The sequence below is a fragment of the Pelodiscus sinensis genome, chromosome 1, assembly GCF_052426305.1.
Source record: "Pelodiscus sinensis isolate ZL-2025 chromosome 1, ASM5242630v1, whole genome shotgun sequence".
NCBI lineage: Eukaryota > Metazoa > Chordata > Testudines > Trionychidae > Pelodiscus > Pelodiscus sinensis.
Window position 1 is genome coordinate 311,664,646 of NC_143052.1, and position 27,473 is coordinate 311,692,118.

Here is a 27,473-nt window from a genome sequence, read left to right on the forward strand (position 1 = left end):
ATGATTTTGTGACCATTTCTCAGCTTCATCAAAATGAGTATCTCCTCCTACCCCTGGGCTTGGTGCAAAGGCATGAGCCAGTACTCCCCCCCTTCCATCAAAGGGAGACTGGTCGCCGTGTGCTGCATAGGAAAGGAAATTAATATGTCATCAATTAACACAATGATTCATTTTAAACACAGTTACATATCTTGAAGTTTAGAATTTGCTTTTATTCATTGTAGATAATAATATATTAAAATGAGACTAAAATGATGTTAAGGTTGCAAAGTCAAACATTCAAAAGGTAGGAAATGTCACACTTAAGATTGCCTGTTCAATGAACTCAGCTCCCATGTGTGTGCACATTATGGTCCAGTTTTTAATTCCATGATTGCAAACTATTTTTTTTTTCCCCATGGACTTCTGTCTTATGGAGGGCATTTTCTCAGTAATGGCTGAATCATCTTCTCTGAAACTTTCCAAAGTTTCAGCCTGAGGCTGAAACCAAGTGAGAAAATGTCTGGCTTAAGTTTTGCAAAGTTATAAGCATCTGAAGGCAAGGTCCTAGAATTGACAGCATTGGGCAATAATAAGGATAGATTATGCTACCTGCACTACCTGTACTACTTCAAGTGATTGATTTTAGGGAACCACTGCTTTGAAAAACTGAGCCTCTCATTTGGTAAACTAATTTAATGTGTCTTCTGTTAGAATCTCCCGTAAGAGTGGCTGAGGTGTCTGGATCTTCAGCTGGAGGTTGGATGGAAAAGGTTGACTCTCCTCTTCTGCCTATAAGAAGGGCTACAATTTCTTGCTGGAATTCAAGGATTTGCAGGACAGTTGTCAAAAATTCATAACCCAGGAAGACAGTACAACATTATTGTACTATTGGATGTTTGGGGATGAATCTTTAAGGGTTTGGCTACACTCAGAATGCTACAGCTGCACCACTGTAGCACTTCAGCATAAGTAGTGCCCACAGTAATAGGAGTTCTCTCCTTGGTGGAGGTACATCACCTCCCCAAGAAGGGGTAGCTAGGTCAATGGGAGAAGTCTCCTCTTGACCTAGCACTAGTCTACACTGGCTAGTATAGATGACTCTCAAGGGTCAGGATTTTTCACACAGCCGACCGACCGAGGGACATAGCTTTATCAAAATAAAAATCTAGTGTAAACAGCACTTAAGAGGAGGACTAACACTTGTATGTCTACACTGCATCTCTTTAGCACAAAAGCCTATGCAAACAAAGTGCAGATTAGCATATTTCCCTGCTTCATTTGCATAATTAATCAGGGGACATTTTTGCACAAGAGGCTTTTGCACAAAAAGTAGCCCTCTACACAGCTCCTTTTTGGGCAAAAACACCCTCTTTCACAAGAGCCATTCTTCTCAACTTTTTCAGAAAGAATAGCTCTTGCGCAAGAGGGTGTTTTTGTGCAAAAAGGAGCTGTGTAGATGGCTCTTTTTTGCACAAAGACTCTTGCGCAAAAATGGCCTCTAATGAATTATGCAAATGAAGCATGACAATATGCTAATCGGTGCTTCAGTTGCATAGGCTTTTGTGAAAGAGGGGTGCCCTGTAGTTGTAGTGAGAGAGGAACTAAAGTATGTGCATGTGTGCGTATACACACACATTCTCCCCCTTTCAGACTTCTTGGAAGCCTAAAATAAAACTGTAATCCAAAATAGTCCCCCTTGCGTTGGACTACAGTGGAAAGAAGCTCTGTTGTATTTGTGTTTGTCTCTAATGAGGCAAAAAAAGCCGGAAAAAAGCGGCGGACATTTTTATTTAAATGCCGCGGGGGATATTTAAATCCCCCGCGGATTTCCCTATTATGATCTCTGAAATTACCATGCCCCTTTCGGAAAAGGGGCCAGTGTAGACGTAGCCTAGGAGAAGACACAATGGGCTTAAACTGCAGCAAGGAAAGTTTAGGTTAGACATTAGGAAAACTTCCTAACTGTCAGGGTGGTTAAACACTGGAATAAATTGCCTAGGGAGGTTGTGGAATCTCCATCTCTGGAGATATTTAAGAGCAGCCCACTTTCTTTATCTTCCTTTCATATGATTCAGGTGCAAAAACCACAGGGGCAGAGGGATGTTAGTTTTCTTAACCTCAGTCAACACATTTGCTTGCTGACCAATCTCAGCTTTCCAACATTACCTTGGTGCCATTAATGCACATTGCAGCACACTTCTGGCTTGATATCTAGTCTACATGTGTTGATTGACTGCAGAGGACGTGACTACATAAGTGTAAGTGCCGTGCGAGAGAAATCACTTAAAACTACATGCTTTGTAATACCTGCCCGTGTGAAAGTTTCTATTTAAGCATTCTAGTGCAAATTCTGAAAATCCAGAGGAAATTTAGTGATGCTAATAAGGTTTGTCCAGATTTAACTAAGCTCTGAATCTGGCCACTTCTATATGTGGAAAGATTATGGAGTCCCTTAAAGTTTTTTGACCTCAAATCTGATGAGCTCTGATGAATCAGTCTTTAAAAAGGATTATTTAGTATAAAATAAAGGAGCTAGAATGATCCTATGTGGAAAAAAATCCCAGATGCTTCTACGGAAGAGTAAGGAGCCGTACTCAGTTCTGGTGGATTTCAGTGAGCAGCAGGCCTCATTTGCGCTCCATGGAATGCTACAGCAAGCAATGGATGAATTTCTTTCATAGGGTACTTCAGCCAAATATCAGCGTACTGTTGCATTTTGGGTGCACAGCTTAGTGACAATGGAGCTAAGCTGCAGCACAAGGAGAAATAGCCCTCCTCCCAGCAGTATCCGGCACTGTGACTGCGTAAGAGGTATCTGTTGTATTTCACCATGGAACTACTCACATGCATAAAGTTAAGCGTGTATTTAACTGCAGAAGAGGGACCCTAGGGCCCCATTTTATTCTGACTGAAGCTAATACAAAGATGCCTGTGGCTGAGCTGTGCTTTGGCACAGCTGAAAATGGGTGATACTTAAAAGACAGATGTAAGCCACGTTGTGCTCTGTCATTCTGAGGAAATGTCATTCAGGGAAATGATCTTGTTCCTCATACAAATCAGAAAAATGCCAAGGTCAATGAAGCCCATGACTAGCCCACACTAATTAGAGCAGCATCTAGGATTCTCTTACAGGGGCAAGGGCCAAAGCTGAACCAGAGAATCAGGGAGCCACAACCAGCTCACTAGCACCCCGCACTCTGCTGTACTTAATGGAAACTGAGGGCAGTAGAAAGCCTGGCCCCAAATTGGGAAATTTCAACCTCGGAGATGAAAGTTATTGAAAGCGATAGCATGTTAGACTAAGAGCTGTTCTGTAATATTTATTTTGTAATATTTATTTTCCACACAATGAAGCATCTTAATACTATATAAAAAAAGCTCATGACCTTGCCATCTAAAGCTTCATACCTAGGATCTTTATGCTGGTAAGTAATCATTCTATGAGAAACAATGCTTGTTGAATAGTCCCACTGACTGAGCAGGGAATTTTAGTGCTGTAGGCAAAAGTGCCTATCAGCATTTCTCCATTGCACTAGGAACTATGTATAATTTCTGATACAATACATTCTATATTTTGTCATTCAGTGTTTTTAATCTTCTTCAGATATGTGAAAAAGTGAAGTAGAATCTAGTGATTCACTGTTGAATATTCACTGGTCATTGTGTTGGATGAGAGAACTGAGACAAGTTCTGAATACATGTATTTTAGGCAACACTTGACCCTGTCCTTAATGAAGAGTTCAAGAGTGACTCAAGTGTATTGGCTGATGCTCAGAAGAAAGAATTACCATAAAAAGTCATGAAATCATGAGAAACGTTTCTGTTAGTCCACTTGTGAACTTTATTATACTGTACATCTGTTATTACAAGACTTTTGATAGCTAAGACGTTCAATCCTTTTTGCTATGCTGTCTGAGTATTCAGTCTGACAAATATATTTTTCATATCTGCATTTATTAAATTCACCAGGAAAAGCTACAGTTCACATTTTTATTTATGAAAAATTGACCATTTATGAAGATTATATTCAGAGTCTGCTCCTACATTCTGAGCCTGCTGGAAGTTTTACACGGAGCCAAATTGTCATTCACCTTCCAATCTCGCCTTTATACCCATCAAATGGCAAATTTTCTGTCCTTCCACTTTTATTGCTGGAGATGACGAAGATTACAAATGCAGAGTCATAAGAGGGAGATTAGATGTAGAGCTGATTACAGTAATCTCACAACATTGTAAGTGTTCTACATGAATAATATTTTTGTGTCCCTCAGTTTGGTCTTCATTCCATATTTGGGCCTGGTAAGTGGTAAGTTAGGACCCCGTACAATTAAGTAATGGTAGAGTAGACTCATTGAATGCTTATGATCTTTCCTGAAATGAGGCTCGTCCATTTTATAGGCCTGCTCCAAAGTTCACTGAAGTAAACAGAAAAACTTCCATTGTCTTCAGTAAGCTTTGGAGCAGGTCTTATACACACTAGGTGCCAAATGAAGCTGCACTACTTCAGACGCAGCACTGATACACCGTACCCCTTTAAAGGGTGCAGCCTCTTTGCCCTGTACTGTAGGCTTTATTTGCTGGTACATGCAGGGAGGAGGGAAGCATGAGTTCACTTTCTCCCTATCCCACCTCTGCTGAATTTTTCCCTGAGGTTTGTGGGGAAATCATCTTTGCATTAGCCCTTGCACTTCCCTCAGCATAGAGGCTGCCATTCTGTGTGGCCCTTTCCATGGCCATTTGAGAGTAGACAGGGTCTTACTGTCTCTTGCACGGCCTCATAAGAGGAGGGCAAAAACTAGCCTTAAACTAGATGCTGAATGGTTTCCAGAATGGGTTCCTTGTGAAAGGCACAATGTGAAGCCAAATCCCAGAAGGACTGCTAGTGGGTCCTTCTCCCCCAGCATTTCCACACAAAGTCCTAGGTGACAGCTGAAGAACTTGCTCCACAGCCCCCGGGGACAAAGTACATGTGGTCCTCTCGTTGACCAGGAGAGTGCATTCTCTGGCTGTGAAAACTGAAGAGGAAGGGCTCACCTCTGCACCACCAGGAGAGATCCACTTGTCTGGTTAGTACGCAGGCATGGACAGAGAGGCAGTTACATACAGGTGATTGTAAGACACTGCCTCCAACCTGTACCCCAGACCTGATGAGGACAGAGGCTGCTATTGGCTCTATTAGTGCTTCATTCTGGGCTGCCTGCCCTTACGCCTGCCTGTGTGCTCTGAATAGCTCTGAGGTGCTGTGGAGGACGGTTGCCAGTCTGCTACTTGAATGACCTGAGTTTCCATGTTAAAGGGGGAAAATTTGATTCCTGCAGTTGGGATTTGTGTAGTGATAGTTTAGGAAAGGAGTGGTAGTACTTTCTACCTGACCATGCCTTTTACACCTGTCAGGTTAGTTAGAAAAACCCTGGTGCAGGAACTTTACTTTAACACCTACGGTAGGCTCAAATGTCCCATATTTAAAGGCAGGCGCTGGCAATATTTGAAACAGAGGCTGAAGTACTGTTTAACTCAAGAGTCCTGTTTAAAGTGACTCATTTTCAGAACTTCCTCCATAGGCTGAAATGAAGAACTTATTCTGTTAATTTTTTTACTCACTTTTGCTTTTGTGCTCTCTAACTATTCTTAACCAAGTTTATTTCAGCAGAGGCAACCCCCACAAGATTTCCCATGCATTAACTTCACACTGGGTGCCACTTATTCATTACTCTGTTTGTTTTTCTAATCCTTATCACAGTATGCAAAATGTTTCTTTCTTTTTTTTAGGAGAAAATGTTTAGTTGGCTTATGGGTTTTTTGTTGTTTGTGATTATTGCATCTGTCACAAGCAGCTCAGTCAAATAAATGAGTTTGCATTTCTTGCTGCAAGTGGGGAGAAGTCTGTGATCAGACTTATTTCTTGCAAGAGTGAATTCCATAGGTTAACTTCAGCTTCTATGTAAACTGTCTCCCTTTGTTGCAAACATCTCCACTATTATAACCCCAGTGCCTAGGATTCTTCCCTTTTTAACAGGTTTTTAAGCTTCCTTTTGGCTACGTCTACACTATTTGTTTTTTGCAGAAGTGGAAATGCAAATGAAGTGTGCATTAGCAAATCTTACGCTCTCATTTGCATATGCGGAAGAGGTTTTTATGGAAAAAATGCAGTGTAAATGGGGCCATTTTTTGGAAAAAAAAAAAAACCTTTTGCGCAAGAACCCTTATTCCTATTCACTGTGGGGTTTTTTGTTTTTTTTTCAAAAACCTCTTCCACAAAAAGGATCGGAAGAGAATGTGCAAATGAGAGTGCAAGATTTACTAATGAGCACTTCACTTGCATTTCCTTTTCTGCAAAAAACGAACAGTGTAGAAGTAGCCTTTGGAAGCTCATGACTTTCAAGAACCCACATAGATTTTATGGAACTGAACAAAATCTATGTTTAAAATAAATGACGTGGGAGGGGTCATTTTTTCAGTATGGTGAATCTACCTAAGAAGTCTGAGCATGTGGTTAAATCATTGTTCCTGGCCTTCCGGGTTTGATGCCTGGGTTTGCTACAAAGTTCCTGTGTGACCTAGACTAAGTTACTTAAATGACTCTGCCTCAGTTCCTCATTTGTAAAATAGGGATCAGATTGCTTCTTTTCTCCCTCACTTCCGCTGATCTATTTAGATTGAAAGTTCCTCAGGCGAGGTGTAGTTTCCATACTTGCACAATTCCTATTTGAATGAGTCTCTGATCTTATCTGGGGTCTCTAGGCATTACTGGGATGCTGTTGTTAATAATAAAAGTTTTTCATGTCGGTTTTATGCCAATTATGAGTACATATATTGTTTCCTAATTGCCATCCATACAAATTCTATCCTGGAATAGGAACTCAGGTTATGTTCTTTCTAGTTTGCTCATTGTCTCCAGTAATAAAGACTTTGCAGGTCTGATGATAACTCTGCTACACTTATTCAATACCATTGTTTTCAATATGTGTGTTCAGTTACACCCACAGAAGCTCATTGTCTTTATTGGAGCTGGGAAGGAAAAGCTAAGCACATGCACAGGAAACTTAATTAACTGCTCCATTAGAAGTGGATGAGCCAGGGCAGCCACATTAGACTCTCCCATATCTGCATTGGTTTTGCAGTGGTAACTGGTGTTAAAGATGGTAAAAATGTATTTTGGGAAGTAAGGAAGTGAATATTGCTTTGACTGGACAGATTGACAGAACAGATGAGTGTGGAGGCACTTTTAAATCGTTTGTCTACATTTAAACTATAGTGGCACCACTGCAGGAGACCCGTTGTAGCAGGTAAGTGTAGATACTACTTATGCCAACCAAAGGGATTACCGTGCCAAAGTAGGTGATCCGCCCTCCCATGAGGCAGTAGCTAGTTCTGTCACCTCACTCCACTCAGAAGTGTGGATTCTTCACACCTCTGTCTGAAGAAGTTAAACTGATCTAATATTCTAGTGTAAACCACCTCATAGTAATGTTGGGGGAAAAAAATTAACTTAACACTGACTTTCACTGTACACCAAAGGATTCTCAGGGAGGGAAAGGACTGCTGCTTTCAGACAGCTATCTTCTCAAACTCACATTCTTTCAGCAGATATGCCCATTTCTAGCTATCTAACAATTAGAAATACAGTAGAACCTCAGAGTTACAAACACCAGAATTACAAACTTACCAGTCAAACCCCAGACCTCATTTGGAACTGAAACTGACCAATCAGGCAGCAAAAGGGACAAAAAAACCCCCCAAAAAACCACCCCCCCCCCAAAAAAAAATACAGTCTAGTGCCATGAAAAATGTTTAGGACTAAAACAATAAAGGGGGAAAATTTAAGAAAATGAGAAGGTAAGGAAATTGTTTCTGTGCTTGTTCATGTGCATTAAGATGATTAAAAGCAGCATTTTTCTTCTGTCTAGTAAATTTTCAAAGTTACACTGGTCTGTGCTCAGTTGTACATTTTGGAAAGAACAACCATATTGTTTTGTTCAGTAGTACGAATATTTCAGTTATAATCTCCATTCCCAGACCCACAGAAAAGCCAGCTGGGAACTACACACAAGAGAGAAGCAAAAAAAAAAAAAAAAAAAAAAAAAAAGGAAGATGGGAACCCTGAGCCTTGGGGCCAGATCAAGGCAAGACCCTGATCTACATGGACATCTAATCTCTTTATTTCATGGTGACAGACCCATACCAGCGTTATATAAGATTTTTTTTTTCTGGAAAGCAATTTTTGTTGTATTAAATTTGATTTGGAAGCAGAAAGAATAGCCACACAAAAAAGGATTGGCAGGAATGGTAAAGAATCTATAATTCAATGTCTATTTGTCCACCAACCTAAGCTTAGACTGTTAGCTGTTTGGAGCAGGGATGATTCTTTCTTTTCTGCCTGGAAAGTACCTATTACATACTGGAATTTTTTAAAAATAGCTTTGTGCATCAAACAGCAAGTAACTGGCATATTTTAAAAGTTGCAAGCATTTTCTTAGTCTTTATAGGACAATGTAGCACTTTAAAGACTAACAAGATGGTTTATTAGATGATGAGCTTTCGTGGGCCAGACCCACTTCCTCAGATCAAATAATGGAAGAAAACAGTCACAACCATATATACCAAAGGATACAATTTAAGAAAATGAACACACATGAAAAGGACAAATCACATTACAGAACAGAAGGGGGATGTGGTGGGGGGGAAGGAAGGTGAATGCCAGTGAGTTAATGATATTAGAGGTGGGGAAGGGGAAATGTCTGTGAGTTAATAGTATTAGAGGTGATAATTGGGGAAGCTATCTTTGTAATGTGTAAGATAGTTGGGGTCTTTGTTAAGTCCGGTGCGGAGGGTGGCGAATTTTAGCATGAATGCCAGTTCAGAGGATTCCCTTTCAAGTGCAGATTTGAATGCCAACTTAAACCTGTCCAACACATTATCAATAAACTACAGCCTATATTGGAACAGGATACCATACTCAAAGAGGCTCTGGGAGACAGACCCATAGTCTCCTATAGACAACCACCTAACCTCAAGATGATTCTTACCAATCACCACAGGACGTACCACACTAATACCAACCCTGGTACCTTCCCTTGCAACAAACCCCGTTGCCAGCTTTGTCCACATATTCATTCTGCTGATACCATTATTGGACCTAACCAAGTGAGTTATAAGATCAAGAACACATATTCCTGCGCATCCAGAAATATAATCTATGCTATCATGTGCCGAAAGTGTCCGTCTGCTATGTACATTGGACAAACATCTCAGACACTTCGCCAAAGGATTAATGCCCACAAAACAGATATCAGACAAGATCACAAAGAGAAAACAGTTTCTTGTCATTTCAACCAGAAAGGACACAGTCTCAATGACCTGCTAACCTGCATCCTACTTCAGAAGACATTCAAATCTGCACTTGAAAGGGAATCCTCTGAACTGGCATTCATGCTAAAATTCGACACCCTCCGCACCGGACTTAACAAAGGCTTCTTTGTCGGCGCGGCGCGTCTAGACTGCCCCGATCTGCCGACAAACAGCTGATCGGCAGAGCGGGGCAGCCATTTAAATTTAAATGAAGCCGCGATTATTTTAATCGCGGCTTCATTTCCCTCTGCCGATCTGGCTAATCTACATGCCTCCGTCGACGGAGGCATGTAGTTTAGACGTACCCATAGAAGGCACCAAGTAAGGTAAGGCATGTTGCTATATGACACATTCTATTGAGCTTCTGCTCCTGTACTGTGTCTGTGAGGAAAATGAATGTTACAGTGAGGCCCATAAACAGGGACTCACCAAGTGGCAGCGAGTCCCGCTCGCCAGCTGTGCGGTTCGGCACACTGCGCATGTGCAGACCGCGCTGCGCGGCTGTGCTGGCTTGTAATCTACTCACCATGGGCCATCTTTATGTCATCTGTTGGTTCTGAAGATGATTCACCATTATTTTTCCCTGACCACAAACCAGGAACAACTGCACTTTAGTTATGTTTGGATCTCTGCATTAATGTTTAATACAGGAAGCAGGATATTCGCCGATCATCCCCAGCTTTTCCCCAGCCTTTGCAACATGGCCCATTTTGTTTCCCTGTGACTTCATTATTTGCATTCTTCCATAACTATTAGGGAACAAGCCCTGTTTGACTAGAAAGATCAATGAATGGCAAAATACCAGAGAAATTTCAATACTCAAGTTTTCCTATACATTAATTTTCCTTTACATTTGTAATGAATATATTTTTCATCACTGTGTGTATGGATGTAATCCATGACAGACTGTTACCTGATGTCACCAGGCTGTGTTCAGGCAATCCCTGAGTTATAAACATCTGACTTAAAAACATCCATCCATACAAACAAGAGCTCACTTGTAGCCTTGGAGAACAGGCAGAAAGACACTTATCTCACTTCTCTTTAAACTCTGTTCTAGTTCTAGCCTTCACAGCCTCCTGGAGCAAGGAGTTCCACAGGTTGACTCTGCTTTGTGAAGAACAACTTTGTGTTACTAGTTTGAAGCCTGCTACCCATTCCTTTCCTTTGGTGTCCTCTAGTCCTTCTAGTATGGGAACTAATGAAGAACTTTTCTGTATGCACCCTCTCCACCCCACTCCTGCTTTTAGAGACCTCTATCCTGTCCCCCCTCCTTCTCCTCTTTTCTAAGCTGAAAAGTCCCAGTCTCTTTAGCTTATTTTCATATGGGACTTGTTCCAAACCCCTCATCATTGTAGTTGCCCTCCCCTCTCCCACCCTCTCTCTTCCCCTCTCCCACCTCCTTTTCCTGGTCTCCCCCACTTTTGTTCAATAAAGACAGATTCCATTTTGGAAGACACGTGTCCTTTATTTTGTACATCAAGAAGAGGGGCTAGGGAGGGGTAAGTGGAAGGAGGTGAGGGAGGAATGGGGCACGAGCCCCCGATGGGGAGGACTGGGCTGGCTCTGCGGGCTTCTGGGGGTAGAAGCTCTCCTGCAGCCCCCCAATTGCCCCCTCTCCCCAGATGGCAGCCTGCGGCAAGTGCAGCCGGTCTGATGGCCGAGTGCTGTGATGTGCCCAGTGTGGGTAGTCCACGCAATCCAAGCCAGGACTGCTCTGCAAGCGGGGCACTCCTGAGAACTGTCTGTCCGGGGTGAGGGTAGGGACCCTTTAAGCACAGCCCTCGGCTAGCCTGAGAAAGCATCTCCACACTCTAATTCCTCCTCTGATGCCCTGCCGGCACTGCTTCCGGCCATCCTTAAGCCCGGTTCAGGGTCCACTTAATGTGGACATGCTAGTTCAAATTAGCAAAATGCTAATTCGAACTAGTTTTTTAGTCTGGATCCGTTAGTTCGAATTAGCTTAGTTTGAATTAACGTTGTAGTGTAGACGTACCCTAACAGATTAGTAAGACAGGATTTCCCTTTACAGAAGCCATGTTGACTTTTGTCCAACAAATTATGTTCTTCTACATGCTTCTCAATTTTATTCTTTACTATTGTTTCTACTAATTTGCCCGGTACTGAAGTTAGACTTACCGGTCTGTAATTGTCAGGATCGCCTCTAGAGCCCTTTTTAAATATTGGTGTCATGTTGGCTACCGTCCAGACATTAGGTACGGAAGCCGATTTAAAGGATAGGTTACAAACCACAGATAATAGCTCAGCAATTTCCCATTTGAGTTCTTTTAGAACCCTTGGATGAATGGCATCCGGTCCCGGAGATTTGTTAACATTAAGTTTTTCTATTTGTTCCAAAACCTCCTCTAAAGACACTGCAATCCGGGACAGTTCCTCAGATTCATCACCCACAAAGGACAGTGCAGATTCAGGAATCTCCCCAACGTCCTCAGCTGTAAAGACTGAAGCAAAGAAATCATTTAGTTTCTTCGCAATGACTTTATCGTCCTTGATTGATCCTTTTATAGCTCGATCATGTAGGGGACCCTCAGGTTTTTTAGCAGGCTTCCTGCTTCTAATGTACTTAAAAAACATTTTGTTATTTCTTTTTGAGTTTTTGGCTAGCTGTTCCTCAAAATCTTTTTTTGCTTTTCTTATTACATTTTTACACTTGATTTGACAGTGTTTATGTTCTCTTCTATTTATCTCACTAGGACTGGACTTCCACTTCTTAAAAGATACCTTTTTGTCCCTCACTGCTTCTTTTACATGGTGGTTAAGCCGCAGTGACTCTTTTTTAGGTCTCTTGCTATGTTTTTTAATTTGGGGTATACATTTAAGTTGGGCCTCTATTATGGTGTCTTTAAAAAGTTTCCATGCAGCTTTCAGGGATTTGGCTCTAGTCTCTGTGCCTTTTAATTTCTGTTTCACTAACCTCCTCATTTTTGTGTAATTCCCCTTTTTGAAATTAAATGCCAGGATGCTGGACTGCTGAGGTGTTCTTTCCACCACAGGAATGTTGAATGTTATTATATTATGGTCACTATTCCCAAGCGGTCCGGTAACGGTTATATCCTGGACCTGATCCTGCACTCCACTCAGGACTAAACTGAGAATTGCCTCTCCCCTTGTGTGTTCCTGCACCAGCTGCTCCAAGAAGCAGTCATTTAAGCCATTGAGAAATTTTATCTCCACCTCTCTTCCTGAGGTGACATGTATCCAGTCAATATGGGGGTAATTAAAATCCCCCATTATTATAGAGTTCTTTATTTTGGTAGCCTCTCTAATCTCCCTTAGCATTTCAATGTCAGTATCGCTGTCCTGGTCAGGTGGTCGGTAATATATCCCTACTGCTAATTTCTTATTATTGGAGCATGGAATTACTATCCATAGCGATTCTATTGAACATGTTGATTCACTTAATATTTTTATTTCGTTTGATTCTACATTATCTTTCACATACAGTACCACTCCGCCACCCACTCGGCCTGCTCTATCCTTTCTATCTATTTTATATCCCAGTATGATTGTGTCCCACAGATTTTCCTCATTCCACCAGGTTTCAGTGATGTCTATCATGTCAGTCTCCTCATTTAATACGAGATACTCTAGTTCACCCATCTTAGTAATCAGACTCCAAGCATTTGTGTACAAGCACTTTAGAAATTTGCCACTGCTTATTTGTCTGCCCTTCCCTGATGCATTGGATTCCTTTGTATGCGGTTGTTTGTCTGCTCTGGCCCATGGTTTGTCCTCTCCCCTCCTCTCTTTCTGACTACAGATTAGAGACTGTGTTTTAACAGTCTTGTGTTTTCTGAATTGAGTGATAACAATGACTTTGCAAAATGACCAGTGAAAGGGAAAATGACAGAAAGGGGATATTCTGTATTCTGGGCCTTGTGCTCCAGTTTTCAGTTCTCACCAGATGCATTTGATGATCTAATACAAGTTTCATTTTAGCAATCAACCTAAGGACCTGATGTCACAGCACTAACCACATCTTTCATCCCTATCAAATGTATGGGCTTTTAGGGCCAGGAAAGAAAAAAATGCTTCCTAAAATAAAAAGAGGAAAGGCTGATTGCAGAAACTAACTTCTTGTAAGGGCTCTATCACAATATTTTGTATTTACATGTGCAGAGAGCTTGCAGAATGTTTGGCTTGCTGAAAACAGATAGATATTCTGTGTCTTTCTTTCTTTCTTATTGCCCATTAGAATTTTGGAGCTACATATTAGCATAGGCATAAGAAATTACTCAGACTTAATCTCCCTAGAGCTGAATTCAGTATTTCTCTTTCTTTAGTGAAGAATTATAGCAGTAGTCATGAAATGATGATCCATCAGCTACTGATTCCTTTGGCCTTTGCTGCCTCTAAGCTTAGAGTGTCAAGTTCAAGCTGTATTCCATTTGTCTGTATAATAGTGCCAGAGTTCCTACTTAGGATTTGGTCCCCATTGCACTAAGGGCTATATAAATATAGAGGGTGTGATTGTCTCCTCTGCCAATGAGTAAGAAAGGGGTGAGGATTCTCATAGACTCATAGACTTTAAGGTCAGAAGGGACCATTATGATCATCTAGTCTGACCCCCTGCACAGTGCAGGCCACAGAATCTCAACCACCCCTCTTAGAATAATCCTCTCACCTATATCAAAGATATTGAAGCATTCAAATACTTTGAAGGACCCAACATGCAGAGAGTCCTTCAGCTGTAATCTGTGCCCAATGCTACAGAGGAAGGCGAAAAACCTCCAGGGCCTCTGCCAATCTACCCTGGAGGAAAATTCCTTCCCGACCCCAAATATGGCGATCAGCTAAACCCTGAGCATGTGGGCAAGACTCACCAGCCAGACACCCAGAAAGTTCCCTAGAGCAACTCCTATCATCCCTCCATTGACCTATTTCCAACTGATAATGAATGGTCAATTAGTTACCAAGATCATGTTATTTCATCCAACCATCCCCTTATAGAATCATAGAACTGGAAGAGACCCCAGAAGGTCGTCAAGTCCAGCCCCCTGCTGTAGGCAGGACCAATCCCATCTAAATCAACCCGGCCAGGGCTTTGTCAAGCCGAGACTTAAATACCTCTAGGGATGGAGACTCCACTACTTACCTAGGTAACCCATTCCAATGCTTCACTACCCTTCTAGTAAAATAGTTTTTCCTAATATCCAATCTGGACCTCTCCCACCACAACTTGAGACCATTGCTCCTTGTTCTGCCATCTGTCACTACTGAGAACAGCCTCTCTCCAGCCTCTTTGGAACCTCCCTTCAGGAAGTTGAAGGCTGCTATCAAATCCCCCCTTCGCTTCTGCAGACTAAACAGACCCAAGTCCCTCAGCATCTCCTCGGAGGTCATATGCTCCGGCCCCCTAATCATTTTGGTTGCCCTCCGCTGGACCCTCTCCAACTCTTCCGCATCCTTTTTGTAGTGGGGGGCCCAGAACTGGACACAATACTCCAGATGTGGCCTCACCAAAGCCGAATAAAGGGGAATAATGACATCTCTGGATCTGCTGGCAATGCTCCTCTTAATGCATCCTAATATGCCATTAGCCTTCTTGGCTACAAGGGCACACTGTTGACTCATATCTAGCTTCTCATCCACTGTAACCCCCAGGTCCTTTTCTGCAGAACTACAACTTAACTGGCTGGTCCCCAGCCTGTAACTATGCTTGGGATTCTTCCGTCCCAAGTGCAGGACTCTACATTTGTCTTTGTTGAATCTCATGAGATTTCTAGTGGCCCAATCCTCCAATTTGTCTAAGTCACTCTGGATCCTATCTCTGCCCTTAAGCGTATCTACCTCTCCCCCCAGCTTAGTGTCATCTGCAAACTTGCTGAGGGTGCAATCTATCCCCTCATCCAGGTCATTAATAAAGATATTGAACAAAACTGGTCCTAGAACCGAACCTTGGGGCACTCCACTAGAAACCGACCGCCATCCTGACATCGAACCGTTGATCACTACCCGCTGGGCCCGGCCTTCTAGCCATCTTTCTATCCATCTTACCGTCCATTTATCCAATCCACATTCTCTTAACTTGCTGGCAAGAATATTGTGGGAGACGGTATCAAAAGCCTTGCTAAAGTCAAGGTATATAACATCCACTGACTTTCCCATGTCCACCGAGCCAGTTACCTCATCATAGAAGCTAATCAGATTGGTCAGGCACGACTTGCCCTTTGTGAATCCATGCTGACTATTCCTGATCACTTTCCTCTCATCCAAGTGTCTCAAAATGGATTCCTTTAGGATCCCTTCCATGATTTTTCCGGGAACCGAGGTAAGACTGACCGGCCTATAGTTCCCTGGATCGTCCTTCTTCCCTTTTTTGAAGATGGGCACTACATTTGCCTTTTTCCAGTCATCTGGGATTTCTCCCGATCTCCACGACTTTTCAAAGATAATGGCCAAAGGCTCCTCAATGACATTTGCCAACTCCCTCAGTACCCTCGGGTGCATTAAGTCTGGACGCATGGATTTGTGTACGTTTAGCTTTTCTAAATAGTTCCTAACCTGTTCTTTACCCACCAAGGGCTGTCCATCTTCTTCCCATCTTGCGTCACTTAGCACAGAAGTCCAGGAGCCGACCTTGTCCGTGAATACAGAGGCAAAGAAAGAATTGAGTACTTCAGCTTTCCCCACATCCTCTGTCACTAGGTTACCTCCTTCATCCATTAGGGACTGCACACCCTCTCTGATCACCTTCTTCTTGTGATGGGAAGCACCAGGGAGCCAATTACTAAGGGCAGGCATGGGCCTTGATGTAACTTAGGGTATGGCTGCACTAGCCACCCTAGTTCGAACTAGGGTTGCTAATGTAGCCGTACCCTTAGACAACGTCTCATGAAGCTTTAATTTATTCCTCTGATACGAGGGCCTTAATGGTCAGTTGAGGGTTGCTGTGATGAAGTAGAGCTCTGCCAATTCTGCCCCTAGAATGCCTCTCCTGGTATCTTCAGGCTAAAAAGCCCAGCGGCAATACCACTAGCTCATTTTCTTATTGAGTTGTGAAGAAGGATTTCACAGTAGTCAGTAGACATAACTCCCAGATGCATTTTCTTGATACTGCCACAATTTGTTCTGGTCCAATGGAAACAGTGGTCTGCCAGTCTGTTTGTTTGGTGTTGACTGGAACACACGCACAACTCCTGAAAATGTAACATGCAACTACAGGTTGGACCTTCTTGGTCCGGCACTGTCAGGACCTGAGCAGTCCCAAACCAGGCGGCTTGCCAGACCAGGGGAGGTCAGTGTTCCCATGTTGGCTGTCCCACTCCCAGGCTTCCAAAACTGGGGCTCCTTCTTGCTGCTACCCGGAGTTCCCCAGGTTCTGCTGCCGGGGCCACCTAGACACCACCAGCCTGTTCAGATGCCACAGCCTCGCTACCGTTTGGGATTCCCCAGGGCTCCCTGACCAAGGCTCACCTACTGCTGCCTGCCTCGCTGCTGCTGGGGGTTCTCTGGCCAGGGCTACCTGGCCACCCCAACCTCACTGCACTGGGAATTCCAGGGGTTCCCTGGCTGGGGCTCCCTGGCCACCTGCCCCTGACAACATCGGGGAGTTCTCTGGCTGGGGCCACCCAGCTGCCCAGCCAGCTGCCACTGGGTGTTTCCCGGGATTCCCTGGCTGGTGCTGCCTGGCTGCCACCAGCTCCGCTGCGGGGGCCAGTCCTGCTCCGACCTGGCTTCCCTGGGGCTGCCTGTGCTGCCGCCTGGCCCTGCTGCTGCAAGGGGTTCCCCAGGCGGGGCAGGGACTCCCTATTTGCTGCTTGGCCTGGCTGACACCAGGGGTTCCCTGCCCGGGGCGGGGGCTCCCTGTTCACCACATGGTCCTGCTGAGGCCGGGGGTTCTCTGGCCGGACCAGGGCTCCCCAGGCACCACCTGGCCCAGCCACTGCTGGCCCAGCCAGAGCTTCCCAGCCCTGCATTCTCCTGGCTGGCTTCAGCTCTTTGCCTCTGGGACTCTCTGGTCCAGCAACATCTGCGGCTCTGCCGGACCATGGATGTTGCCGGAGCAGAGAGTCCCGATTTTGAAAGTGTAAAAACCTATTGGATGCGCTTTCATTGTTATTGTTATCTGTCTTAGTATAAATAATGTTTATCATGTTTTTAACTCTGCACTCTTGGTTTCATAATTTTTACATAAGCAAATTTATATTTGGAAATTACATTCTGAAGATAAGACATTTTAAATGTTTAGTTACTTTTATGGCTAGGTTTCTTCTATTGACAAGGGGTTGCTTATTCATTGGACCTTTATAATGGTTATTAAACACAAAACCTTCTGCTCTAAAATGTTGGCCGTTACCACTTAAGCTGATGGAGCAAGTACTTTGGCTAAGAGCAGTATCAGGCTATTCTCAATGTGAACCGGTCACTTGCTTGCATTACGTGTACTCTAACATTAAGCTGAACTTAATTGATATTTTGGCGTTGGAGCTTCCCTACTATATATGTGATATGTAGAAGGTCTTCAATTCATTTATGGATAGAAGAATAGTTTATTTTTCTCTGTGTGTTCAAGGAGGATTAACATTTCCCATAAACAATGATGAAAATTAAGAATTTTTCTTAACTGGGAACTCAGTTCTTGCATTTTGCAGGTTTTTTTCAACAGAAAATTGGAGGATTTCAGAACATTTAAAAAGTAAATATGAAAAAGGCTAGTTAAAATTAATATCAAATATTGGGGGTTGAAATTAGTATGGCAATATAATAGTCCCATGCAACCCATCTACTGTAGTAGCTCTCTACAGAGCTAAGTAAATTCAAACCAGCTGAAGGTATCATCCAGTATTATTTAAAAAATACCCATTTGTTTATAGAGAATGACAATGGGTCTATTACTTACATGCCTTCCTCCCACGAATGTTCATGAGTGTTAGGACTGTTACATATGTGTGTGTATAATACTATCTACTCACTTCTGTTGCTGCATCTCTTTTGCCTCTAATCCCTGCAGACTCCTCACCCAGCGCTCTTTGAAAAGTCTTTTTCCATCTTTCTTTTTCCTCACTATAGCTTTGGGAGAAGAGACTATCAGTTTGGAATATCATATAATTAATAAAGACATTATCATGAATAGGCCTATGCCAAGGTCTCTATTTGTAACATAAAAATATCCTTGGAACAGTAATCATTCTTCAGCGTAGTTACTGATTGAAAACTAGCTGGTGTATTTTATGCAAAAACTAGAGTATGGGGGCATCCAAGGTGCACGGGGACAAAGGGGCTTGCTAACAGCCCTTTTCAAGGTGTTACTTACTGCCCTCCCAAACACACACACACTATAGCTAGCCAACTCCAGAGACTAGTTTAAGGGAAGATTTGGGGCTAAAACTTTGCCCAGTTCCTGCCATTTTCCAACTGAAGTATCTATTGGAAAACATCTGGAGTGCAATTCTTGAGCTTCCCTCAGCAGTTGGGACTAAGACCCTAGTAACTCTAACGCAGTGGATCTACTGGGCTCCACATGCAGCCCACAAACCTCCTGGCTGCCCCTCCCCCTTCCCCCCCCCCCGCCATTCTCTACACACCTCTGATGCACCAGGGCACCAGAGCCCTGCACTTCCTTCCCAGCACTTTTGGAGCATGTGAATCATCTGATTCATGTTCCATCCCCGCTCCTACCCCTCTCTCCCAGATATGGAATATCACGAATCAGCTGTTCACAGCATTCTAGTTCTGGTAAATGGGGGGGAGTAGGCGAGGGGATGAAGCACGAATCAGGCAGTTTGCATACTCCAAGGCTGCGTCTAGACTGGTATGATTTTGCACAATACTTTCAACAGAAAAGTTTTTCCATTAAAAGTATTTGTGCAAGAAAACATCTATACTGGCATGTGCCTTTGCGCAAAAGATTTGCTTTTGTGCAAAAGCATCTATGCCAGTGTAGACGCTCTCTTGCACAAGAAAGCTCAGATGGCCATTTTAGCCATCGGGCTTTCTTATGCAAGAAATGGATGTTACCTGTCTACACTGGCCCTCCTGTGCAAGAATACTTCCACAAGAGGGCTTATCCCTGAGTGGGAGCATCAGAGTATTTGCACAAGAACCACTGATTTTGTACATTACAAAGTCAGTGTTCTTGCGCAAATACTCGTGGCCAGTGTAGAGAGGCGGCAAGATTTTGTGCAAAATCATGCCAGTCTAGACACAGGCCAAAAGTGCTGGGAGGGATGGTGAGGAGCAGGTAAGTGCAGGGCTCTGGTACCCCAGTGTTTGAGAGAGGTGCATGGGGGGGGAGGCGATGGACAAATACAGGGGGTCCACAGGGCCAGAGGTGGAACCCCAGTGGGCCATAGGCTGCTGCAGACCACTGAGGTGAAGGAGGGCCACTCCTGTGACCCATCCCTCATTCCTGGTTGCCCATTCCTGTTCTAACACTTAGTGAGCGTGCAGAAATCTTTACCTTTCCCCTATGCAGCTGTGTTGGAGTAGGTACAATCTTGCCCTGAGTGGTGAACTGGAATGCTGCTAATGTATCACAGTATGTAGATTGCAGTAAAACGTTCCATATAGTGCTGTGAGATGGACTGTGAAGAATAATTATACATATGAAACATTTGAACAAAGGCACACTAGAAAAAATAATAAGTAGGGCTAAGAAACTACTTGACCAAAAGGGGCTGAGAAGGCCTGTAAAAGGACCTCCTCAGGAGGAACTGATTAATACCACATTTTCTCCTATGGGTCAGAGTCAAATTTACACCTTCCTTTAGCTCAAGCTTTCTAGTAAGAACAAATTGAGAAGGACAACAAATATTCAGGGGAACACAGCCTTGCTGCTGAGCTAGCAGGTGTGTTTGAGGTCAACTGAAAATTGATTAGGATTGGTGGAAAAAATATGTCAGGAACAACTATCAGTGTCCTTCAGATCCATACTTTAGTCTCACAGCAATGAGGGGTAGTTAGGCTAGAAGTTTTTGGTGTCAATTTTGACCATTCTCAACCATGGCAACCAAAACACCAGTTATATGTCATTGCTTTTCACTTGCATGATTTTCCAATGCAGCATTTATTTAATCTATGGTTCATGACCTTGCAAAATAGACACGTACTTCTGGCTGCACAGTCTAATATCTTCACGTGGCTTTCAGATGAACAGCTTTGGTACATGCAGTTTGTTCAGAATGAAGCAATGTGTTTGCTCACTGGTTTGAGCAACTGTAATAATATTACATCCATTCAGCATACTTTATATAGAATCATAGATTACTAGGACTGGAAGGGACCTCGAGAGCTCATCGAGTCCAGTCCCCTGCCCTCATGGCAGGACCAAATACTATCTAGACCATCCCTGATACACATTTATCTAACCTACTCTTAAATATCTCCACAGATGGAGATTCCACAACCTCCCTGGGCAATTTATTCCAGTGTTTGACTACCCTGACAGTTAGGAACTTTTTCCTAATGTCCAATCTAAACCTCCCTTGCTGCAGTTTAAGCCCATTGCTTCTTGTTTTATCCTCAGAGGCCAAGATGAACAAGTTTTCTTCCTCCTCCTTAGGACACCCTTTTAAATACCTGAAAACTGCTATCATGTCCCCCCTCAATCTTCTCTTTTCCAAACTAAACAAACCCAATTCTTTCAGCCTTCCCTCATAGGTCATGTTCTCTAGACCTTTCATCATTCTTGTTGCTCTTCTCTGGACCCTCTCTAATTTCTCCACATCCTTTTTGAAATGCGGTGCCGAGAACTGGACACAATACTCCAACTGAGGCCTAAACAGTGCAGAGTAGAGTGGAAGAATGACTTCTCGTGTATTGCTCACAACACATCTGTTCATGCATCCCAGAATCATGTTTCCTTTCTTTGCAACAGCATCACACTGCTGGCTCATGTTCAGCTTGTGGTCCACTATAACCCCTAGATACCCTTCTGCCGTACTCCTTCCTAGACAGTCGCTTCCCATTCTGTATGCGTGAAACTGATTGTTCCTTCCTAAGTGGAGCACTTTGCATTTGTCTTTATTAAACTTCATCCTGTTTACCTCAGACCATTTCTCCAATTTGTCCAGATCATTTTGAATTATGACCCTATCCTCTAGAGCAGTCGCAACCCCTCCCAGCTTGGAATCATCTGCAAACTTAATAAGCGTACTTTCTATGCCAATATCTAAATCGTTGATGAAGGTATTGAAGAGAGCCAGCACCAATACAGATCCCTGTGGAACCCCACTTGTTAAGCCTTTACAGCAGGATTGTGAACCATTAATAACTACTCTCTGAGTACGGTTATCCAGCCAGTTATGTACCCACCTTATAGTAGCCCCATCTAAGTTGTATTTGCCTAATTTATTGATAAGAATATCATGCGAGACCGTATCAAATGCCTTACTAAAGTCTAGGTATACCACATCTACCACTTCTCTCTTATCCACAAGACTCATCCTATCAAAGAAAGCTTTCAAATTGGTTTGACATGAGTTGTTCTTTACAAATCCACGCTGGCTGTTCCCTATCATCTTGCCACCTTCCAATATTGTCTGCTAGTAAAGTGCATGAGTATCAGAGGGGTAGCCGTGTTAGTCTGAATCTGCAAAAGTGGTGAGGAATCCTGTGGCACCTTATAGACTAACTGAAGTGTCGGAGCATAAGCTTTCATGGGCAAAGACCCACTTCGTCAGATGCATGTTGTGGAAATTTCCAGAGGGAGGTATAAATATGCAGGCCAGAATCAGGCTAGACATGACGAGGTGGATCCAATCAGGGAGTATGAGGCCCACTTCTAGTAGCTTATCTGGAGGTGTGAATACCAAGAGAGGAGAAGCTGCTTTTGTAGTTAGCTAGCCATTCACAGTCTTTGTTTAATCCTGAGATGATTGTGTCAAACTTGAAGATGAACTGTAGCTCAGAAGTTTCTCTTTGAAGTCTGGTCTTGAATTATTTTTGCTGCAGGATGGCTACCTTTAGATCTGCAATTGTGTGTTCAGGGAGATTGAAAAAACCCTACAGGGTTTCGTATATTGCCATTCCTAATATCTGATTTGTGTCCATTTATTCTTTTATGTAGGGACTGTCCAGTTTGGCCAATGTATATAGCAGAGGGGCATTGTTGGCACATGATGACGTTTATTACGTTAGTAGATGTGCAGGAGAATGAACCAGTGACAGTATGGCTGATCTGGTTAGGTCCTGTGATGGTGTTGCTGGCGTATATATGTGGGCAGAGTTGGCACTGAGGTTTGTTGCATGGATTGGTTCCTGAGTTAGAGTTATTATGGTGCGGTGTATAGTTGCTGGTGAGAATATGCTTCAGGTTGGCGGGTTGTCTGTGGGCGAGGACTGGCCTGACTCCCAAGGCCTGTGAAAGCGAGGGATCATTGTCCAGGATGGGTTGTAGATCACTAATGATATGTTGAAGAGGTTTTAGCTGAGGACTGTAGGTGATGGCCAGTGGTGGTCTGTTGGTTTCTTTCTTGGGCTTGTCCTGTAGCAGGAGGCTTCTGGGTACACGCTTGGCCCTGTTAATCTGTCTCCTCATTTCCTCATGTGGGTATCGTAGTTTACAGAATGCTTGTCAAGTGTAGACTGCTATTTTTAAAGTAGGTCTGATTGAAATCTGGTAAACAATCATTCTGACAAAATGCCTTTTTTATTTAGAAAATTAAAATGTGCATAGATTTTAAAAAAATCGGATTCATTTTTGAGGGGAAAAAATAACTCTTAATCTTTTTTTAATTCCCCCATGATTTTTCAGTGGCAAATGAGAAAAGATGCATATAGAAAGGAGGGGAAGGGGAACACTGAGAGACTGAAAATCAATTTTTTAGTTATCATTTTTAATTGAGAAAATGGAAAGATGTCACTTTTTTGACAAAACATTTTTGACCAGTTCTAATTTTAACTGTAAACTAGTGATTTTTCAAACCAGTAGCAATGTTGGCCTGAGGTGTATTAAAGGCCTTTTCCTGATTTGTATCTGTGTTCAAGTATCAGATACTGCTTAGCTATCCTCCCCAGGCTTTAACCTATGGGAGTGGAATTCCCTTTACCCCAGACTTCGCAATCTACTTAGCAACCTCCTTTTTCATTCTACAGAATAAAACATTGTAGCTAGGGAAAGATTTCCTAAAAAGAAAGGCAGTAATGAATGCACCTGTAACATTCATCTCCCGTAAAGAAGAGTTTGTTTTAACAGCTGCATCAGTGTGCTGCATGTTTTCACAAAAGCCCCTGCAGTTGATGCTGCAGTTGAAACCCTCAGGTTGCCCTCTAACGTGGCCCTGTGAAACATGACATATGCTATACAGGGGTTGTTGGTTTCTCTGAAACTAACTGGGGGCCCAGTTCTTCCATCCTAACTGTCTGAAACAATCCCAGGGCGATCTCTCAGCATGAGTCAGGCTGAAGCCAGTGCACAATGCAGTGACTCACTGAGCGGGGTGTCTTGCTGGGAGCATATGACACCAGCACTCCAGCTTTTGCATTCACTACACTTTGGTCTCCAGATGGGGTATTAAGTCTGGGTTAATCCAAAAAAAAGCCCCGAGAGGCCTGGGACCAGAACTGCTCTTTTCTGTGTAAAAGGGCTCGACAACTCAGAACTTGCTCCCCTCCTTGTTGGGTTGCTAATTTCAGTTGGACTTGTTCCTGGAGCTCTTATGACATCATCTTTATTAAAGATTGATCTTTAATTCTTGGAGGGTTGACAAACTTACCTCCATGGTCCAAGACAGTCCAAACATGGTGATCTTCCAGCCAAGCTTCAATAGAAACCTGTTTAATTGGGCTTAGGGTAATGTGTCTGGCTGAGTGCCTGTTGAAATGCTCATTTTAATAATGGGGTAGTATATATTTATAATGCTGTGTCAGGGTGCCTAGAGCTGTTGGCATGTCTTCTTTTATCATAATTTAAATCTAAAAAATAAGGGGGACAAAACTGTGCTCTCATTAATAATTTTTAGTTTGCTGTTAACATTTTTAAATGAGGCTAATTAATGACTAAAACACGTCATCAGTGTGCGTGGAAACTTTTCCAACATTTGAAGTCTTTAAATAAAGTTTGAGTGTCTTCCTTTATATTATCTGACCTGGGAATTTTGCAGTCAAGGGTTTTCTTGCCTATAGATTTTTCTTTTGGGCCTTGTTTGGTGCCAAAGACAGGACTTGTACAGTGTATGGTGCTCTGCAAAATCTAAAACTCTGTTCTGGTGAATATGGGGGTTGATTAGAGATTAGAAGTTTCCATTCTATAAAAAATTCCAAAATTCTGAAAAATAATCCATTTTTGGAATGACAAGTAGAATTTTCATAATTTCTCGTGGAAGAAAAGATCCTCCAGAAGTTTAAGAAACAAACATTTTCAAACAAAATTGAGCCCCTCTCCTAAATGTTGTGGCTGCTGTCTCAGTCTGGTCTTCCAGGACTGTTATAAACAGGTTGCTCGCTCTCCAGCTCTGGCTTCTAATGTTCTGTCAATTGTCAAGAAACCTGCTCCTACTCTACCACTGATGGGGCACTATTTTTTTTATTAAACAACGAGGAGCTTTTCAACTACAAAAGCTTATGCCCAAATAAATCTGTTAGTTTTTAAGGTACCGCAGGACTTCTCATTGCTTTTGTATAGACAGACAAAAATGGCTACCCTTCTGACATTTGTCACCATGCAAGTCACTGTGGGTTTTTAAAAACATTTTACTGAGACAAGTCACAACGCTACATCCTACATTACTTATTGAGGATCAGGCTAATATGCAAAGAACCTGACTAAAGACTGGCTTGCTGGCTGGGGAGCCCACCTCTGAGTATGCTAAAACAGGTGAGCAAATTAGTAGATACTTGTTATTTTAGGCACCTCTCTTTGTACCTACTTGATGTGAAAGTTTTTCCATTACAAGGGCAGCACATAATTTACTATACAGGTTGAACCTCTCTAATCCAGAACTCTCTCATCCATCATTTCATGTGTGTGGCCAAGTTTCCTGTGGTCCCATAAAGTTTGTTTACATCCACCTGTCCTATCTCTTAGTGTTCTGTGTTATTATTTAGTTCTAATTTACCCCTAAGTGCCCTCTAGCAGCACAGTAAGCTGTAGAAGTGTTGGTAATGCTGCTAGACAATATTGACATCCTGTGGTCCAAAAAATTCTCTCCTTCAGAATTGGTCAGGTCCCAAGAGTTCCGGACTAGAGAGTACCAAAAAAACATAGGAGAAGTTGCATATTTCCTGTAACATGAAATATCAGTTCCTGATGCTAAGAAATTAATTTGTTCTGTTTAAAATGCAGCTTCATTACTGCAACATTAAGTAAGAAGGTTGGGAATCCCCAGGACACAAATATTTCCCGGACAAAACCATCGCCTCTGCAAGTATGTTCTCCTTTTCGTGCAAGCCCTCCAATACAGCATCTTCCTCACAGCAAATATATAATGGACCCTAACTGGAGTTGATTACCTTTGATACAGACATTTTAAAAATATTCTTTGAGCTCTACAAATCAAATACATAGATTCTTCTCCCAAATAAAGACCCATCATTCAAATCAATCATTTTGTACAAATTCCTCTCATCTTTCCATCTGTGTTTTCTTTTCTGCATCCAGGACTGGCCACAGACTTTGCCCAGATCTGGGCAATGCGGGTGGGGCTCAACTCCAGGCCCTGGTGGGGCTTTGTGAAAGGGGTGGCACTTGGGGCTAGCCTTTTTTGGCCAGGCCTCAGTGCCACCGGAATCTCAATACATAGGGCTCTGGTGATGATTTAAAGGGCCCAGGGCTATGGCTGCTGTTGCTGCTGCAGTAGTAGCTCAAATCCCTGGGCCCTTTGAAATTACCAGGCCCTGGTGCAACTTCCCCCTTTGCTCCTCCCTGTTGGTGGCCCTGTCAACATCTGTTCCAATCACAATCATATATATCTTAGAAATTAAATCTTGTTCCAGCTTTCTCCGGGGTCACCTCCTCAAATGTATTTCAAGGTCTTAAAAGGATCATCTTATATCCAGATACCACAGTGAAATGTTTGACTTGTAGATGTTGAAAATATGGACTCTTTATATTATTTACACAGCCCCATATAAACATGCTGTGAGCGGGAATGGAGCATGCCAGTGTCCTGTCCATGCTACAGATTCTGCTCTTCATGTTCAGGCTAAGACTTTGGGAAACCCTGCATGGTGACTGGGGACATCACAGGCTGCATTTAGTTAGGCCATGATACAGCAAATTTCTTGAGCTCATGGTTAACTTTAGGCATGCAAGTGTCTTTATTGGGACTTACTGAAGTGCTTTGATGGATCCAGCATGAGTCTCTCAGATAGAAAGCCAGGGAAAACTGCAGGTTGCGTGTGTGGCCAGTGGATTCAACGGAAAATCTTCTTTGTATTCACTACAACCAATTCTCTATCCTTTAGTCTCTGTCTTAGCCTCACCCACAGGCAACACTGGGGAGAATAGGAAGAGGAAGCAATGTATCTAATGAGTAGGGATTATTCTTATGAAAGTTTTATCTTTAATAAGAAATTAGAGGGGTGTGTGTGTGTGTGTGTGTGTGTGTGTGTGTGTATCTCACTGCTGCTTGGATCAACCTCTTTTGTCAGGGAGAGCTAAAGGTGTCCCAGTCCTAAGCTAAGTCTTGTACATGTTTCTCAAATGGGCAACCGCCACGCTCAACTACAGTGTGATGCTGTTGCAAAAAAAGTAACCATGATTCTGGGATGCTGTAACCCGTTGCCCTGGTGGTCACCCCGAGTTCGGGTGACCCTCGTCCTAACCAGCTGATCGGATTCCTGGCCCTCCGTCCGATCCTAGCTCCCGACCGACCGTGTGGGATGTCAGAGCCCGCACTGGCTCGCAGACGCCGGGAAGGGGACTCGGGCCCTCCCTCACTCCGAGCCCCGACCCAGGGCCCTAAGACGGGGACGCTAGTCCCTAGTCAGTGGAGGGGGTTACGTTCCCCCAAACCCTCCACTCGCGGGGACCACGGCCCCGCCCTGGGTCACTTCTTCCCGGCCGGTTGTTCGGCACGTTCCCCCCCCAGCAAGGGGACAGACTCACCCGGAGCCCCTGTCTTGGGTGGGGCTTCAGCCGCCGCGGGTCACGCGTCTCCTCCCCAGGGCCTCCCAACGGGCTCGGTTCCTCCGTCCTGCCTCCAGCGCTCCTCTCCCCCGGTCCATGGTCAGGCGCCTTT

At 43.3% G+C, this 27,473-nt stretch overlaps 1 long non-coding RNA gene across 1 annotated transcript; it reads right to left on the reverse strand.

Annotated features, from left to right (window-relative positions):
- LOC149525828 (uncharacterized) lies at positions 1 to 27,473 on the reverse strand. Its single transcript, XR_016348883.1, has 3 exons — positions 27,341 to 27,473; positions 26,565 to 26,727; positions 1 to 122 (listed from the first exon to the last, which is right to left on the reverse strand). It is a non-coding gene; the product is annotated as an uncharacterized LOC149525828 (long non-coding RNA).